Here is a 17685-nt window from a genome sequence, read left to right on the forward strand (position 1 = left end):
TTCAAAAAATGTGGTATATTTACACAATGGAGTATTACTCAGCTATTAAAAACAATGAATTCGAGAGGTTCCTAGGTAAATGGATGGAACTAGAAATTATCATCCTGAGTGAGGTAAGCCAATCACAAAAGAACACACATGGTATTCACTCACTGATTATTGGATATTAGCCCAGAACCTTGAAATGCCCAAGATGCAACTCACAGGCCACATGAAGTCCATAAAGAAGGAAGACCAAGTGGGGGTGATTCGGTCCTTCTTAGAAGGAGCAACAAAATACTCAAGGGAGCAAATATGGAGACAAATCGAGGGACAAAAACTGAAGGAGGGGCCGTCTGAAGACCTTTCCACCTGAGTATCCATCCCATGTGCAGTCACCAAAGGTAGATGCTGATGTGGAAGTCAGGAAGTGCATGCTGATAAGAGCCTGATATGGATGTCTCCTCAGAGTTCTTCAAGAGTCAGACATATTCAGAGGCAGATGCTCACAACTAGCCATTGAACTGATCATGGGTTTCTCAATAGAGGAGTTAGAGTGAAGACTGAAGGAGCTGAAAGGATTTGCGGCACCATGAAGAGAACAATAATACCAACCAACCACATCTCCCAGGCTCTAAACCACCAGCCTGGGAGCACTTGGGGGGGGGGGGATCCAGGGCTTCAACTGAATATGTAAGAGTGGAGGGCCCTGCTGGGCATAGGTGGAAGAAGAGAACCTTGACCTCATGAAGGCTGGATGCCCCAGGGGGTGGGAATTTTGAGGGTGGGGAGGTGGGAGTGGGGGGGTGTAGATAGAGGTTACATTCACAGAGAAGAAGGAGGAGGGGTGAGGGGATTGGGGGTTCCGGGGTGGGTGGGGGATGGGGTAAGGGGACAACATAGGAAATGTAAATAAAACATCCAATAAAAAAAAAATTTAACTCAGTATTGCTCCTGTGTAAAGGAAATATAGGGACAAAGAGCAGATCAGAGTCTGAAGAAAAGGCCATTCAGAGACTACCCCACCTGGGGATCCATCCCACATGCAGACTCCAAACCCAGACACTATTGTGGATGCCTTGAAGTACCTGCTGACAGGAGCCTGATAATAACTATCTCCTGAGACCTCTGCCAGATCCTGATCAATAGAGATGCAGATGCTCACAGCCAACCATCAGACTGAGCACAGGGACCCCAATGGACGAGTTAAGAGAAGAACTGAAGGAACTGAAAGGGCCTTATCAGGAATCAGTGAGAGGGGAGGCCCTTGGTTCTGTGAAGGCTTGATGCCCCAATGTAGAAGAATGATTGAGTGGTGAGGCAGGAGTGGGTAGATGGGTGGGGGAGCACCCTCATAGAAGCAGGGGAAGGGGGGATGGGATAGGGGGTTTACAGATGGGAAACCGGGAAAGGGGATAACATTTGAAATGTAAATAAATAAAATATCCTATTAAAATAAAAAATAAGTATATAAATGTAGCCATGTATGTACTATGTGTCATATATTTATATAATATTTTATTGTATGTATATGGTTTAAATACAATTATATCACTTGAGGTGGTAATGCTCTTCTTCTCAAAACCATTATCTCCATATACTACCAGAAAAAAAAAACCCTCGTGTCAGAAGTGGATAATTTCCCTTCAAGTTCTTGCTCAGGGGAGCCCAAAAGAATTACCAAATGATATATGCTATTGTCGTTGCCTTTAGCTACCTTACAAAAATTGATAGTAAGATTCTTCTGTTGAAGTTAGGACACATTTGGGATCTAGGAATTAGAAGAATAAAGCTGGAACATAGCTAAATGTATAAAACACCGATCTGTAAGCTGGCGAGGGAGAACAGAAGTCAGTAGTCCTACTTGGTTATAAAGCCTAAGAACTTCAGCAATGAGCAGCATTACAAGGAATACCCAAGTGTGTCTTGGCAGCACGTATATCTTGGCAGTAACCAATACTGTCTAGTTGGACTGGAAGAAAGCAAGAGTTAATTCGTGCCTGTTAATAGAAACCTAGCAAATTACCTGTGCGTGGCAAGGTCATATGCCCTAGAGCAGATCCTACTACGGCCATTTTACTATACCAAAATAATTTCTAACTGCATTCTAACTGAGAGACCAGTTCTTGGGTTTAGACTCCATCTTAAAGAACCTGACTTAAGGTCTTGACTTACTTAATTTGAGTTAAGTAACAAGCCGGCACCTAGCACTAGTTTCTGGTAGTGTCAGAAGTGGATAATTTCCCTTCAAGTTCTTGCTCAGGGGAGCCCAAAAGAATTATCAGCTCCTTGGTGGTCTTTTGAGGGTTTAGAAATGCTTTTGAATGGGCATAACATAACTACTTATCTAACCTTATATCTACACATAAGCACGGCTACTATGTCTCATCAAAAAAAAAAGTTTTGTTCTTTTGTAGATTCAAGTCCTCACAGAAAACTCTAACTGCCTAAATCCTTAATGTAATACTTGGTATGTAAATCTCAGGAGAATTTGTGAATGAGGAAAAGGGCAGAAAGATTGTAAGAGCCAGGACATTTACCGAGGGCTATTACATTTTATCATGTAACATGGAAGCTGAACTCATGACACTTCAACAATAGGGTCACCAAATAAGACTTGTACAGTGACAGCACCAATTAACATATCTAGTAAAGGAGGGAAATCTCCCAAGGCTCCACCTCTGGCCGAGAGAGGGACAATCAGTCTTTTTCATGGACAAGTTCCTTTCTAGGTTTTTCTGGTTCAAAAAAGGCTAGCCATAAATGCATATTCATTCAAACAACACCAAATGGATTGAACAGTTGCATTATAGTTACATATATCATATATACATGAATGTACATGTAACAATAATAATACACAAAGAATGGTGCTGCATGTGAGAGGGAGTTAGGGAACACAGGAGTTCAGGCAAAGAGTAGAGCTTGGGTAGTGTTGAAGAATGTTAATCTAACAACATGGCTGTTCTGGCAAGGGATGATATCCAAAGAGTTTCTATGTCTGTGTTTATTTGGCTGGAATACTGACACACTTTTAATCAGAGGAGACAGAGTCAAGCAGATCTCTGAGCATGTGAAGCTCAGCTTGGTGGAGAGCAAGTCTCAGGCATAGAAAAATTTAGGTCCAGGTGTGGTGGTACACTCCTTTAATCTCAGCACTCAGTAGATAGAGACAGGCAGATCTCTGAGTTCTAGTTAGTCAGTTTGGTTGAGTTAGGGAGTTGAAAGGCAGTGCAGTGGATTGGAGTTCATGCAGTTCAGTTAAACATAGAGTTTTACAGAGTCAGGTTCCAAAGAGAACAGGATAGACACAGGTAGAGACAGAATGGGCCACAGAATGAGAAGGAGCCAGGAGCTTAGAACAGTTTGCTAGAGTTAGAGCCCAAGCAGAGCAATGCAATAAGAAGCTTAGAGAAGTCGTATTGAATCAGTCACCTTGGAGAGCAGTTTGAGCTAGCACAGCAGAGTTGAGCCAGCCAGCTCAAGTTCAGAAAGAGCTAAAAAGGATGAGTTTATTCAGCAGTAAGCCACCAGGATGACAATTACATCAGGAGAATAAAAGTTAGTTTTATACGATATAATTTCAGTAGACACTCTTGTATGATTTCCTCAAAAATAAAAGTGAAAGCATCCAAATTGGATTTTCTGATTGGGAACAGAAGATTTTAAAATATTATTTCAGTTTAGGTGAAACTTGTCTTAGGTTTTTTAGTTACTATGATGAAACACCATAACCAACAAAGCAAGTTGGGGAGCAAAGGCAGTTCAGCTTATGTAACTTACATTTCACATTGCCGTTCATTTTTTAAGGAAATCAGGACAGAAACTCAAACAGGGCAAGAACCTGGAAGCAGAAGCTGAAGTAGAAGTCATATATGGGTGTTTCTTACTGACTTGTTGCTCAGGGCTTGCCTGGCCCTACCTTCTCATAGAACCCAAGACTATCAGCCCAGGGATGGCACCACACACAAAAGCCCTCCACCTTCCCCCATCAATCACTAATTAAGAAACACACTCTAAAGCTTGGTCTCATGGAGACATTTCCTCAACTGAGACTCCTTCCTATCTGATGACTCTAGCTTGTGGCAATTTCACACACAAAACTAGCACGTACAAAACTATATTTTAATGTAATTTATGAAAATAAAAATGTAAAATGGTTTTATGATTTGAAAAAAATAAATACCAAAGGCCAGTTGAATTGATCTCATATATTGTGAGTTTTTGTTTGTGTTGTATTTCCATTCTTCTGCAAAGAAGAAAAGTTATAAATATGAAAATGCAGTTAATTTTTTAATGCTAATCTTAAACTATGATAGTACGACATTATTCATGTATTACATTTCACGTGTGTCATTTTTCATTTATATTAAGTGTTTGGGTTGCTCCTGACCTTCTTCGGAGTAAAATAGTAGAGTAATTCAGAATGGATTTGTCCCATTCCTGGAAAACGTTTTGTGTAACTTGGTCACAGGTGAAGGCCTTCAATTTTATAACACAGAAGACTCTGTTACTGCCCAAGTCCAGGTAAACTTAATGCAGTTTTGTTTTAGGGACACTTGCTGCAGTAACTCCAATTCCAGAAGATTTTTTAAAAAGTCTGAAATTGATGAAATCATCAGACTGAAATATATATTTCTCTGTCAAACACAGTACCACTTGTTGCTGAGCCTTACTTCATATAAATGGATATGATTACCTATGAGACCTGGAGATCAATAAATGATGAAGTTTTGGAGACAAAGAAAGGTTTCCAAGGGCTAAAGGACAGCATGAATAGCTGCAATGGAAGTTGAGCCTTGAAGCATGTCAATATGAATGAAGCTCTACAGCTGCAGATATTACTTAGATCCCAGAGACTAACAATTTTAAATATTAAGAGGCTCCTTTCAAACTAAGAACAATTTGTAGTGATATGCAGTTAGCTCAAGGGTATGGTGGATGAAGAAAAATCAGTCCCTTAAATCCAAAATTGCTTAATGCCTTCATGATTTTTAGGGACTAAAGTAACTCATCTAGTCTTGCTTAATAAGTGAAGTGTTTCTACCATGCTCTTCTGTATGAGAATGATTTCCTAGAACACCATGTATGTATTAAAAATAAACTTTTTGAAACCTATATGCAACATCATATATTGAAACACAGCATCAATTTTTTTGCCTTAATTGGAAATGCATTATCAATCAGTATGTATCTACCCCACTTCAAATGTTATATTTAAGTTGATATTTAAATTTGAATCCAATTTTAAATAAAATTTATCCCTTCAGCTACCAGGGCATGCCTTTACTATGGCAACCTGATAATTTAAACAGAATGTTACAGGTTCGGATTTCTGGTGGATGACTTCTTTAATTTTAATTTTACATTAGGTTCCTTAGAACTGGAGTTATACATGGTTATTTGCTACCCTGTGGGCATTATACTGCAGATAACTCTTCCAGCCAGTATTTGCGGGCATGGTTTATAACAAAGACAAATTAAAATGAGTGAAATTAAAGTAAAACTTACCTTGAAACATTTCCCTTACTGAGAACTCTAATCTCTAAGGATTTCCTAATTTGCAATTTTTATTTTAGTCTCTGGCCAAGATATTAAAAAGAAATAAGATATCTGATTATGAAAATATTTGTCATGCTTTGAATAGTAGAATACATAAATGCTTCCTGAATTATTGAAAAATTAATATTTATATTATTTAATACATAAAGTATAAGGATATGCCATAGTTTGTTACTAATTAAATTACATTTGAAAAATGTTTCCCATTTTTAAGCCCTATAAAAATCCTACGTTGAGATTTCTGTGACGGATTTTAGACTTTGAAATGGACTAACAATAGATACAAACAAAAGGTCTTACCAAGTGCTTCCTATAAACTGGATCATTTAGATGAACTGAATGATGAATATGATTTGGTGTCCATTTATATAATTTTATACAAAGAACAAAATTTAATCTGAAAATGTATTTTTTTCTTATTTGACCAAAATTTTGAGATCTGAAGAGAAGTGTCAATAAGTAGGGTTTATAAATTTTGATTTGAACTGTTTACATAGCTGGTAAATCTTAGTGAAAAAATCTGTTGATTTATTATCATTCCTTATTCTAAATTTAAGCAATAATTTTTGACTATTTATTGTTTCAAATAGCATTTTAGAGCATGATCTCGAACCTGCATTATAATTTTATGAAACCCTGATGAAAGTTTTGGGCTGAAAAGTAGAACTCAAAGGTGGTCTTGAAAAGTTGTGTCATAAGCAAACTCCAAAACCTATTTGTATTTTCTTATATTTTTCTCTTCCCTCCAGAATGCACACATATATTCTGTGACTCTATTATTTATTCAAGGATCCCTTTTTCTTGCAATTTATTTATTCATGGTTTTATGAAAAATAGTAACACTAATGCACCACATTTACTGTACTATAGCTAAAGGCATAATTTCTTTTTGATATTCAATTAATTTTATAAAGGAAAAATAAATGTGGCTTGTTTCTACATTTAGGAAGAAACAATAAACACAATACAAGAAGTTTCCTGGTACCTTCTTGAGCAATGTACATTATGGATCTTTAACTATTTTTATGCCATATGTAGGCCATCTATATTAGATTGTGACATTAAGTTACGTGGCCTCTCCCTCTTTTCTATAGCTTACTGGTTGATGAGTGAGTACAAATGTCAAATAAATGTGTAAATGATCACACAATTCATTGCCTAATAAGTTTATCCAATGGTTGGAGGTTTCTTGAGTAGATGTGATCAAGGCTTAAAACACAAGATTCAAAGTGACCAGACCATCACTGCATTAATAGAAATGTTTATCCCAGTAGTATTTTAGCTCGTACATGTGGTGAGAAAAAGTGCCATCTGGAAGTAATTCCCTGTTATTGCTTCTTATCATCATGGCTGGGGATGGATTTTTGTATGTGGTATAAATGAATCACGGAACAGACTGATATGTGCTCATTAAACGACAAACACTTGTTAGGCTATCATCTTACTGTGCAGGAAGAAGTGTAATATAGAGGTAGGCTGTATCATCTGAGTCCATGGCATAAATGTGAGTTGGGAAAGGGGAAATGGACTGAAATCTTTATGTGTTATTCCAGGAAATTACATATTCCTCTTAAAGTAAAATAAACACTTGACCAAGCTGTTAATCATCCTTAGTGGGAAGGATTTACAGATTCAGTATTAAGATGATGAGCTTCCCACTGATCTTAGAAGCACTATAGTCAAATGAATCCATTTTCTTCGGAAATCATTTAGATAGAAATTATATTCGTGCTGAAGAAGATGAATGGATTGAATGCTAAAACACCACTTTAAAGCTGCATTGTCCTTTCTCGGGGCTTCAATTAGATTTCAGTTAAGATTCAGTTAAGAAAGAAAGATGTCCAAAACCAAAGTGTTTTTCTTGAGTGGAATAGTAAGTAATCTATATTTTCAGTGGATAAAAAAAAGGAAAATGCAGGATAACAACAGAAGCAAGTGGGTGCATGTCTAAAAATCACTTCATATTTATACATTCAGTTGACCTCATTAAGGACCATACCATTTTAAATTAAGGTTGCTTCACAAAACTGTATCTTAGATTTTATTTAGATGAAACAATCCTTCAGTTATTGCACTTCTGGAACTCCACCTTCAGTAATACTGTAGCTGGTAACTCCTGTAAAAACAATCAGCTTTTAAAGATTGTCTCTGCACAGAGAGATTATGGACTTTAGTGATTAAGGATGTGTGCAGGTCAGTGTAAATTTATTTGTTTCCTAGGAAACAAACCAACACTGTGCCACTGAAGAAATTAGAAAGCATTAAAATATTCCGTAATTGGGCCCCAGGAGGACATAGTAATTTTTAATGAAATAAATATTCGACATCCTATCCATTTTCTATGTATATTTTTAGCTGAGGCCTGCTGTCAAGAAGAATCTGTATTTCTAAGGCATGAACAAGTAATCTGATAGGTGATCCAGGAGCATATGTTGACTGTTGACATGACTGCTCTAGGTGGAAGAATTAATGCAGGTGTCATTCTAAATAATTAAATTCATTTCAAACGAGGAGGTGTACATGACAACTGTAGTGAGCCAAAGACAAGTTTTTAGCGTACAGATTTAGATGCAGGAATAAAATAAGAAGTCATTAGAGTTCAATTAAGATCTATATCCTTATCTATATCCATATCCATATATATATATATTTCAACACTGTGTGGTTTGGTTAGTTGTCTTCTGCATGTCTCTTACTGTAAATGAAGTTTGAATATCCACATGTGATATTATTATGTTATAGTGGAACAGAAAACATTTAAGATTTAGATCTATAACCACACTTCGCATTTGTAAGATAAGAATTCTGAAAATCAATTCACAATGTTTTGAAATGTATGATACAGTAAAAGTTTCGTTATAATAAAAATTCAATACATATTGCTATTTAATATATATATTATTGAAAATTAGCCCTCATGTTACAAGGAATTATATATATTGGAACAACTGCTCATGGCTTCTAATCTTGGTGAGCTTTGGAAGAGGAAAGATTGAAAATTGGAAGCATATAAGAGCATATTATATAATACTACTGACTAAAATACAGGTCTTTTCATCTGAAGTCAAAGCAGAAAATGGAAGAATGAAAGCCAATTTTAAAACCCAAGGGATGGCTTAAGGTGTGATAGCCATTAAACTTCAAACATTTGAAACAGAGTCATAATTTCCAGCACCCATGTAAAAAGTCGGGAATGGTTGTATGTGCCTCTAACCCTGATTCAGACAGGTGGATCTTAGAGTTCACTGACCAGCCAGCCTACTTAGACAAACACGCAAGCAAACACTATCTCCAAGTTTCTCAAGCTTCCACTTCAGTGAGAAACCCTTTCTTAACTTAAGACCATAATAAGGAAAGCTTCAAAGAAGACACCTGTGCTAGCCTCCATGTGCACACATGGGAAAAAACAACACCCACACCCATACCGACACATACACACACACACACACACAGACACACACACACACGCATACACACACACCTATTTAGAAATGACTGAGGGAGTTTATGCAGAGAATACTTTAATAGAGAAATCAAATGTTAAACAAGATAAAAGCCATTGGACACAAAGCATGACAATAAAATTTGGCATAAAGGAAGGTTAGAGAGATGAGAAAGAGAGAGAGAGAGAGAGAGAGAGAGAGAGAGAGAGAGAGAGAGAGAGAGAGAGAGAGAGAGAGAAGCAAGTTTGGTAATAGTTAAAAGCGGGAACGAATTAGGAATTACCATCCAGCCCTGCTTATACACTGAAGGCCTAAAATCAGCCATAGGACTAAATTCAGCAATAGGCCTGTCATACACGTATACTAACACCAAGTCTTGAGTCTCTGTGGAAAAACATTGAAACAGATGGCTATACACTATTGTAAAAAGGCAGCTTTTGTGGAAATTTACCAGCCTCAGTAGTCATAGACCTTGTAAATAGGTAGCCGCCTTGGCGGATAATACCAACTTAGATAAGGACAAGTGAATCATAGGCAGAGTCATAGTGACTTCTCCCCTGAACCTTCACCCAGCCGATACCCTGTTCTGAAAGATATCTGTATTCCCCCTGAACACCGACGCTCCAGTGTCATCCCCTTCCCCACATCCTGCCTTTTTGTGTTTAAAGCCCCTGTGTGAATAAGTAAAAATTACGATTTGATTCAAAAAAAAAGAGAAAGAAAAGAAAGAAAAAAAAAAGGAATTGCCAACCATGGAAGAAGTTTTGTTTATTTATATATAAAATGGGACGTTTTGTAAAATTCTGTTCAAATAATAATAATATGAGGTGATTTCTCTTTGTCTCCTGAGTTATAGTTGTTTTTAATTGGTAGATGGAGTTATAATAAAGAGAAGAGATTTAATGCTGACTGGATGCAGGAGCTGTGGGCAGGTTGCTTCGTGAGAACATTGGGAAACGGATGTACAAATGGTTTAGAAAGACTTTAAGTTCCAAGTGTTACTTTGTTGGAGGTATTTATACCTTCTGGATCGCTCCATGATCATATACATAAGAAAAGAAGAATCGTTACTGGAAGTAGTGTTTGCCTTTATCTTTAATAATCATGTGTGGCCACAAACAGAGGTGGTCACACATGCTCTTCATTAAGAAAAGGAAATGTCCAGAGGTCAGTGTTTGTCATCACTGCCTCTACAACATGCAGATGGAGAGCAGCATGGAGTATGTGCAAAAACATAACATTGTAAATCTGGGGCTAGAATTGGGGTTTATTTTCATTTGGGAAAATGGAAAAATGCTGTTTTAAAGTTTTGTGGCATTTAGAAGTCCTTTCCATCATAAGGGAAAACTGTCCAAGTTGAACTGTCTGTTACATTAGCATGACTTGGATTATAAAGCCATGAGTACTTGTTTTATTAGGCAACATTAAATGTATGGCAACAGTTATATTTATAAATATACAGTGAATCAAGTAGGAAAGTGTAATGGACATTTGGAGAGAGATGCATGGTAAGTGTACAGTAGCCTTAAATCCTCTGATCCTCCACTCCCTAGCCTCTGAATTGTATCAAATATGCAAGTAATTCAAAGTCCTCCAGTCACAAAATGAAAATCCATGATTACAAATTAAGATGCTTCACTATGTGTTAGCATTGCAGTGGAAATAAGATACCATCCACAGATAATAAAATATTTAAAGTTTCCTTTTCTGTGTTTAATATACTCTTGTTTAGAAGATTGTATGCCATGAAATTGTAAAAATCCTATTGTATACTATTATATAAATTATAGGTAGAATTTTATATTGAAGTATATTTTATATAAATAAAATTAGTTGTTTAATTAAATTCAGATATTTCTATTTCTTTTCATAATCAGCCACTAGAAAATTCCAAATTATTCTCACTTATTATTTGTGGCTTCTACAATATTTCAGCTCAATAAGGTGGGTTGAAACTTTGTTAGACTAGAATTCGGTTTGGTTGACAAGGAACATATTTAGGCAGAAATCAGGTGTAGTGAATAGAGGAAAGAAGTGTTGCTTTCCTCTCAAATAGACATCTAAATTCCAGCGACATGACAGTTCTTGCGTAATCATGATCTTTTATTGACTTTCCTTCTATAAGTGTCAGGATTTTGAACTAAGCCTTAAAGCTATAAGAAACAAAGTCATCACAGCCCCAGTTTCCAAGTGACGGAGAGGTGATTTTATTTTTTGTGTTTTAGAATTGAAAAAGGGAAAACCAGTGTGTGTGTGTGTGAGTGTGTGTGTGTGTGTATGTTGCCTCTAGTAACTTGTTTCATGCTAGCTCACTTCATTTCTTTCATTTTTAATTTATTCAAATGAAAGTGAGACTAATAATTTAGTAACATTGTACTTATATGTATTCACAAAATATTTTGATATTAACTATTCTGTTTCATATGGGACAAATATTTAAAACAGAAAAATACAGTCTGTGAGGAATTCTAAGTATTTACTAGGACATAGAATTAAACATGCAAATGAAGTCAATCAAACCTGATTTCCTTTTTGTTTATTTATTTATTTACATCCCAAGCACTGATCCCCTTCCTGGTCCTCCCTCATAGAGTCTCTGCTCATCTTTCCTCCTCTTCTGAACCCCATCTCCATCCACAGGTATCCCACTACCCTGGTGCAGCAAGTCTCTGCAGAACCACTGTGGTCAGACAAACAACACTGTTGGTGAATGGATTCCAAGTCAGGCTACAGCTTTATGGACAGCCCGCACTCCAGTTGTTGGAGGACCCATTTGGAGGCTGAACTGTAAGTCTACTACATATGTGCTCAGGCCTCTGTGCAGACCAATTTAATGATAATAATATGTTTGATATCATTGAAATGGTGACCAGCATATTTAAAATTATACTTTAACACAACAAAAATGTCTGTTTTTATTTTCAAAATCTCTTCAGGCACTAGAAAGATGACTCAGCAGTTAAGAGGGTTTAATAGTCTTCCCGAGGACCTGGTTTGTGTCCAAGCACCCATATCTAGTGACTCATAACCACTTGTAGCTCTAGCACAAGGTGATCACACACACACACACACACACACACACACATATGTATACAAACACATAAATTTAAAAACTAAAACTAAGTCTTAAGTTTCTTTTTCTGCTATATGAACTTTATTTATTTATTTATTTATTTAGGATTTAAGGAAAAATTTGCCATCTGTACAACTATATTAAAAGCTTCCTTTTACTGCCTAAAGTTGAAACTGACTTTCCCATGAATACAAATTTTCCATTCATAGGAATACCATTTTACTATGGAAGAAAAACTTTGTTTCATGTTAATGGAACTTGTTTTGTCAGAAATAACTTATTCTAACTATCCCAAGATTAAATCCAGCCTTCAGTCTTTAATGCAGTGACAACCATTTTCTCCCAATATGTTGATACATTGACTTTGCTTTTTTTGTTAAGCAAAGGAGTAGAGATAGATAACACGAGTTCCATGTGACTTCCAATTAAGGGCTCTTTGAAAAAAATAAAAACTGAAATTAAGTTACCTGTACCTTCAAACAGATTGCATATAATAAAAGATATTTTATCTGTGGAACACTTTAAGTAGAATATCCATGGCTGGTGATTACACATGAGACAAACAATTGACAGAAAAAGAAATCTACCGCCTTCACTGTCCAGTGGTCTTTTAAACAGCATCATCTGAACTATTCAATATTGAGATGCACCATGTAAAACAATGGGGATGTTTCATGATGTACAAAATATTTGTGATTATGAAGTAATTATTTTAGAATGAGCTCATACGTTAGTGTGAGGCAGAAAGTATCAAACAATGCAGATACTTGTACAGCCACAAAGGGTGCCCTAGACTTCTCCAATCATTTTACATACACAAATAACCACAAAACATTATATATGCATATGGAAAGCCCAGAAAAGGTATTGATGCGGTGACTGGCTTGGTGTTAAGGTAAGTGTGATTATAGTACACTATTGTTAATCATTCCATAATTCACCCCATCACCTTTATTATAGCCTTATTTCTATGGCCATCATATCCCTCAGTATTCCTAGAGAGGCTGCTTTCTCACCTGTCTAACCTCATCTTCCACAGGTGTCTCTATTGCTATAGATAAAAAAGTCTGTTACTAGAGTGTGTGGCCTTTTCCTCCTCAGACTTCTTGTTGCTCTTCCATAAGACCAGTGTTTGGTTCCCACTGTCATATCCAATGGCTTACAGTCACTGGCAGCTCCACCTCAGGTGACTAATCCTGAGAGGAGTGAGGAGTATTTTAGGGAGGTTCACAACTACTACTATGTAAAACGTATATTAGCATTGTGCTACCGCAAAAATCAAGTTGATAACCACAAATGATAATTAGTGAGAGACAATATATACAGCATAACTATATCAGAATAATGAATGATTCACACCTCTCAGAGCGTGGAGAACGGCAAACAATAATTTCTTCAGCCTATACAGTATGAGTATGCTGTATACAAGACGGATTTCAAATTTATAATAATTTACTTCTGGTATTAGTCATTTAAATATATTCTGACCATATTTAAACATAGATAGCTGATATAGTATAAAGTATTACCATAAATAAGGAAGACTACTAAAAACACCACTATACACACACACACACACACACACACACACACACACACACACGCACACACACACTCCACAGATGCTTGGGTTAATAGAAATTGTTATTGCTATTTGGGTTAGTAGAAATCTTAATGATCTACTTTTAGGAACATTTTGTTACTTGTATAGTAACTTCAACTTAGATTTTTTGATGATTTCTCCTGTAAGTTACTTTTCTTATAGGTCCAGAAAAATGCCAATGCTTTCCTTTTCAGATCATGGTTGTCATGCCATCCCAAGTGGAGTAGTGTCTTAAGATGTGAAAAGAAAGCACTGTTCTGACAGTAGTTCTGGCAATTTCCCTGTAGCCAGATCAACTTGATGAGGTGCTTGAGTAGCTTATTTCACTGAAAAAAATCATGTGATCTTTTGACATTTAAAAATATAGTGTTATAATACATGACTAAGGAGCTTTGCTTCCTTGTTTGTGACCTGTACACTATACATGCATTACGTTGCCATTCCTAGAATATGTACCCCAATACAAAATCATGGTGGAGAGGAGAAGGTAAACACTGCACTGGAAGAGTCTCTTAGTTTGGGTTTTATTGCTGCGAAGAGACCAAGGCAAATCTAATAAATGCAAGTATGTTATTGTGGCTGGCTTATAATTTCTAGAAGTTCAGTTCATTGTCATCATGGCAGGAAGCATGGCAGCCAGTAGGCAGACATTGTGCTGAAGAAGGAGCTGAAAGTGCTACTCTTTATCTGAAGGGAGAAGAAGATTCCTTTCAGCGATGGGCAGAGCTTGAGTAGTTGGAGGCCTGAAAGCCCACCTACACAGTGACACATATCCTCCACCAAGGCTACACTTATTCCAACAAGGCCATACCTCCTAATAGTGCCATGTCCCATGAGCCACGCATATTCAAACTATCACAAATATATTTTATAACAATGTGTCCTCAATGTCTTTTAAATAAAACTTTTAAAGAAAGATGTTATAGCAAACTTAATGATAAGAAGAGTTTCAAAGAGCATGGATAGCAGAAGTGGGAAATGCTTAGGCTAAAATAAGAGAAGAGAGAATGGATACAATGGGAAAGACCATTCTGTATCACAAACACACTCCTCATAAATAAGGTGAGAGAGAAGCAAGAACATGACCTGACCTGTGATTATTTTCTGAAATTATGCAGTGCATCCTGGTGAGGATGGGATTTATATGTCTAGATTTTAGATTTTATCATTTTCCTGGTTGCCTCTTGATTTGTATTTCTCTTACTAAATGAGATTAACTATCTAGGAACATAAAAAATGTCTTGTGTTTTTGGCTATTTTCATGATTAACAGTTATTTTAGGTGAGTGTACTAAGGTATTAGAACAATTATTTAGGCTAAAAGTTCAACCCAACTTTCTCTGTGGAATAGGTTTGAGGTTGACCACTTTGTGATTCATGAAATATTTTTTCTACTAATATTTTAGATTTGTTGACTTAAAACTATTTGACAATTGATTGGTACAAATATGTGTATTTCAATTATACTCCTCCACTTTCAGCATGCCAAAGAACTATGATAACAAAGACATTAAAATATTCTAAAAGAGTAGAAATGCTCAGGGGAAACCACATGAATAAATCCCCGAAGTTCAGACTTTTTCTTTTATATTGGAGTTTAATATTGCTTTGTTAATGGTTAGTAAAGTTTTAAGTTTAATCTATACCAAGTACATTTTAATGTTCAATAAATATATTACCTACATTGATAACTAACTGGCTGAAAATCACATCAACCATTTTCATGAAAACTAACAAGAACCTTTCCTACATCTGCCATGGGCAATCAAGTCAAGGTTTATAGATTAGAATGATTTCTAAATGCTTACTTACTCTCAGCTTTAGGATCGAACTTATCAGTTTTCTTTAAAAGATTTTTATAGACTGTGTTATAACAGTCACAATGTTCAAGTTTCAGAGCATAGGCTGTCTGCTGTAGAGTAGCCATTGCATCAGAGGATTTAGGCACCAATTCAGCTTGCATAGTAAGTAGAGAAAGAGCAATAAAGGTAGTGGGAAAGAAGAGTTGAGAAATTGCCTGCTGGGTGGCACATCATGAAAGGAAATTGAGTGAACTACCATCATGTATGTGAAGTTAGCATGGTCTGTGGTACAACAAATTAAAATTATATACCCTCTCAAAAGTGAAGAAGTAACTGAATGCACAAAGAGACAGGCTTTCAGAGAACCCACCTGATGGTTTCCGCTTTCTAAATTAGTTTTTTTTTTTTAATTTTAATGCCAGTGTCAGGGAAAGAACCTTATGATATGTAATGTATCTTAGTTTGCAATGATGTCTTAGATTATCGCAATCATTCTATGAAATCCTTTAGAATAAGTATTTCAAAATTATTATAAGCAAAACATTTTAAGAGGCCACATCCTGTAGCTAGGTAGGAACCCCAGTAGAATAACAGGGACATCAACCCACCCACAAAACTTTCAAACCAATATTCATCCTGCCTATCAGGGAATGGCCAAACAAAAACCAGCCCAACTAAAGACCCATCTTATGGGCAAGCACCAAACCCTGACACTATTAATGATACTGTTTTGTTTGCAGACAGGAGCCTAGCATGACTGTCCTCTGAGAGGCTCCGCCCAGCAGCTGACTCAAACAGATGTAAAGACCTACAACTGGTGGATATAGCTTGGGGACAATAATGGAAAAGTTGGGGGAAGGATTGAAGGCCCTGAAGGGGATAGGAACTGCACAGAAAGACTAACAGAGTCAACTAACCTGGACATTTGGTTGATCTCAGAGACCGAACCACCAACCAAAGAATATACATAGGCTGGATATAGGCACCCCCCCCACACACACACACATATGCAGCTGACTTGTATCTTGGTCTTCACGTGGGGTGCTAAATAACTAGAATGAGGACTGTCCTTAAAGGTGTAACCTGTCTGTGGAATTTGTTCCCCTAACTCAGCTGGTTTGTCTGACCTCAATGGAAGAAGAAGTAACTAGCCCAGCATAGACTTGATGTGCCAAGGTAGGGGATAATCAAGAGGAGACCTCCTCTCTCTCAGAGGTGAAGGGGATGAGGGATGAACTGTGGAAGAGACTAGGAGTGGGGAAAAACAGGATATAAAGAAATACCTTTTCCCACCTGCACAATGTCCTCTGAAGCTTGGCAACTGCAAGATCCTGCTTAGCAACTGCAGATAGACTCAAAGCAGAGTACCATATCTTCTTAAGAATAGCAGGGAGACCATAACTCAAGCAGTGTACCATATCTTCTGAAGAACAGCAGGTAGATCATAATTCAAGGCAGTGAACCGTATAGACCATGACATGTTTCAAGGCACAGGCCAAGAAGATTTTGTACTTTTCCACCACCTGGACCCTCTTACCCCCTCCCCTTGTAAAACATGCTATAAAAAAGCATTTCATGTTCAAAAAAAAAAAAGAAATTAAAAAAAAATTCTATCCTTAAAAAAAAAGAAATATCCTCCAGTGAAATGAGTTTTCAGCTTTAATAAAACATGAAACTAAAATCTTCAATGATAAAAAAAAGAAATAATAATAATAATAATAATAAATTTTTATTTATATCAGAAGAGTATGTGTTGCGGTTTCCCCAAAATATTCATGTAATCCAAAACACAGTTAAGTAAAAATTATTGCATTATAAAAATTAGTTTGTTTGATTTTTTTATTCTAAAACATTGACAGACTATTTTGAATTTATTTGTCTTCTCAATTTAAAATACCATGTCTTTAGAGGAAAAAAAAGTTTGAACCTTTTAAGTCAAAACTTTGGATTACATTACATGAAAAACAAATCTTAGAGGAAAAGTAAGGTTGAGTAGCAAATAAATTAGATTCAGACTTGAGATAACAGAAATAGCTGCAATCAGAAGACAGGTTTTATTATTACAGATGGAGATAATGGTGAGAAAAGTGTGGGAGAATGTTGAAGGCTTATTTTAAGACAAATGTACATGCCTTATTGTCATATATGTGTTTTTAAACAATGCCTTTTCTAGAATTTATTTTCTAATAGTGAAAAGCAAATTTTATCATCTCAGATTAATAGA

The sequence above is a fragment of the Grammomys surdaster genome, unplaced genomic scaffold (assembly GCF_004785775.1).
Source record: "Grammomys surdaster isolate TR1022 unplaced genomic scaffold, NIH_TR_1.0 125888, whole genome shotgun sequence".
Taxonomy (NCBI): Eukaryota; Metazoa; Chordata; class Mammalia; order Rodentia; family Muridae; genus Grammomys; species Grammomys surdaster.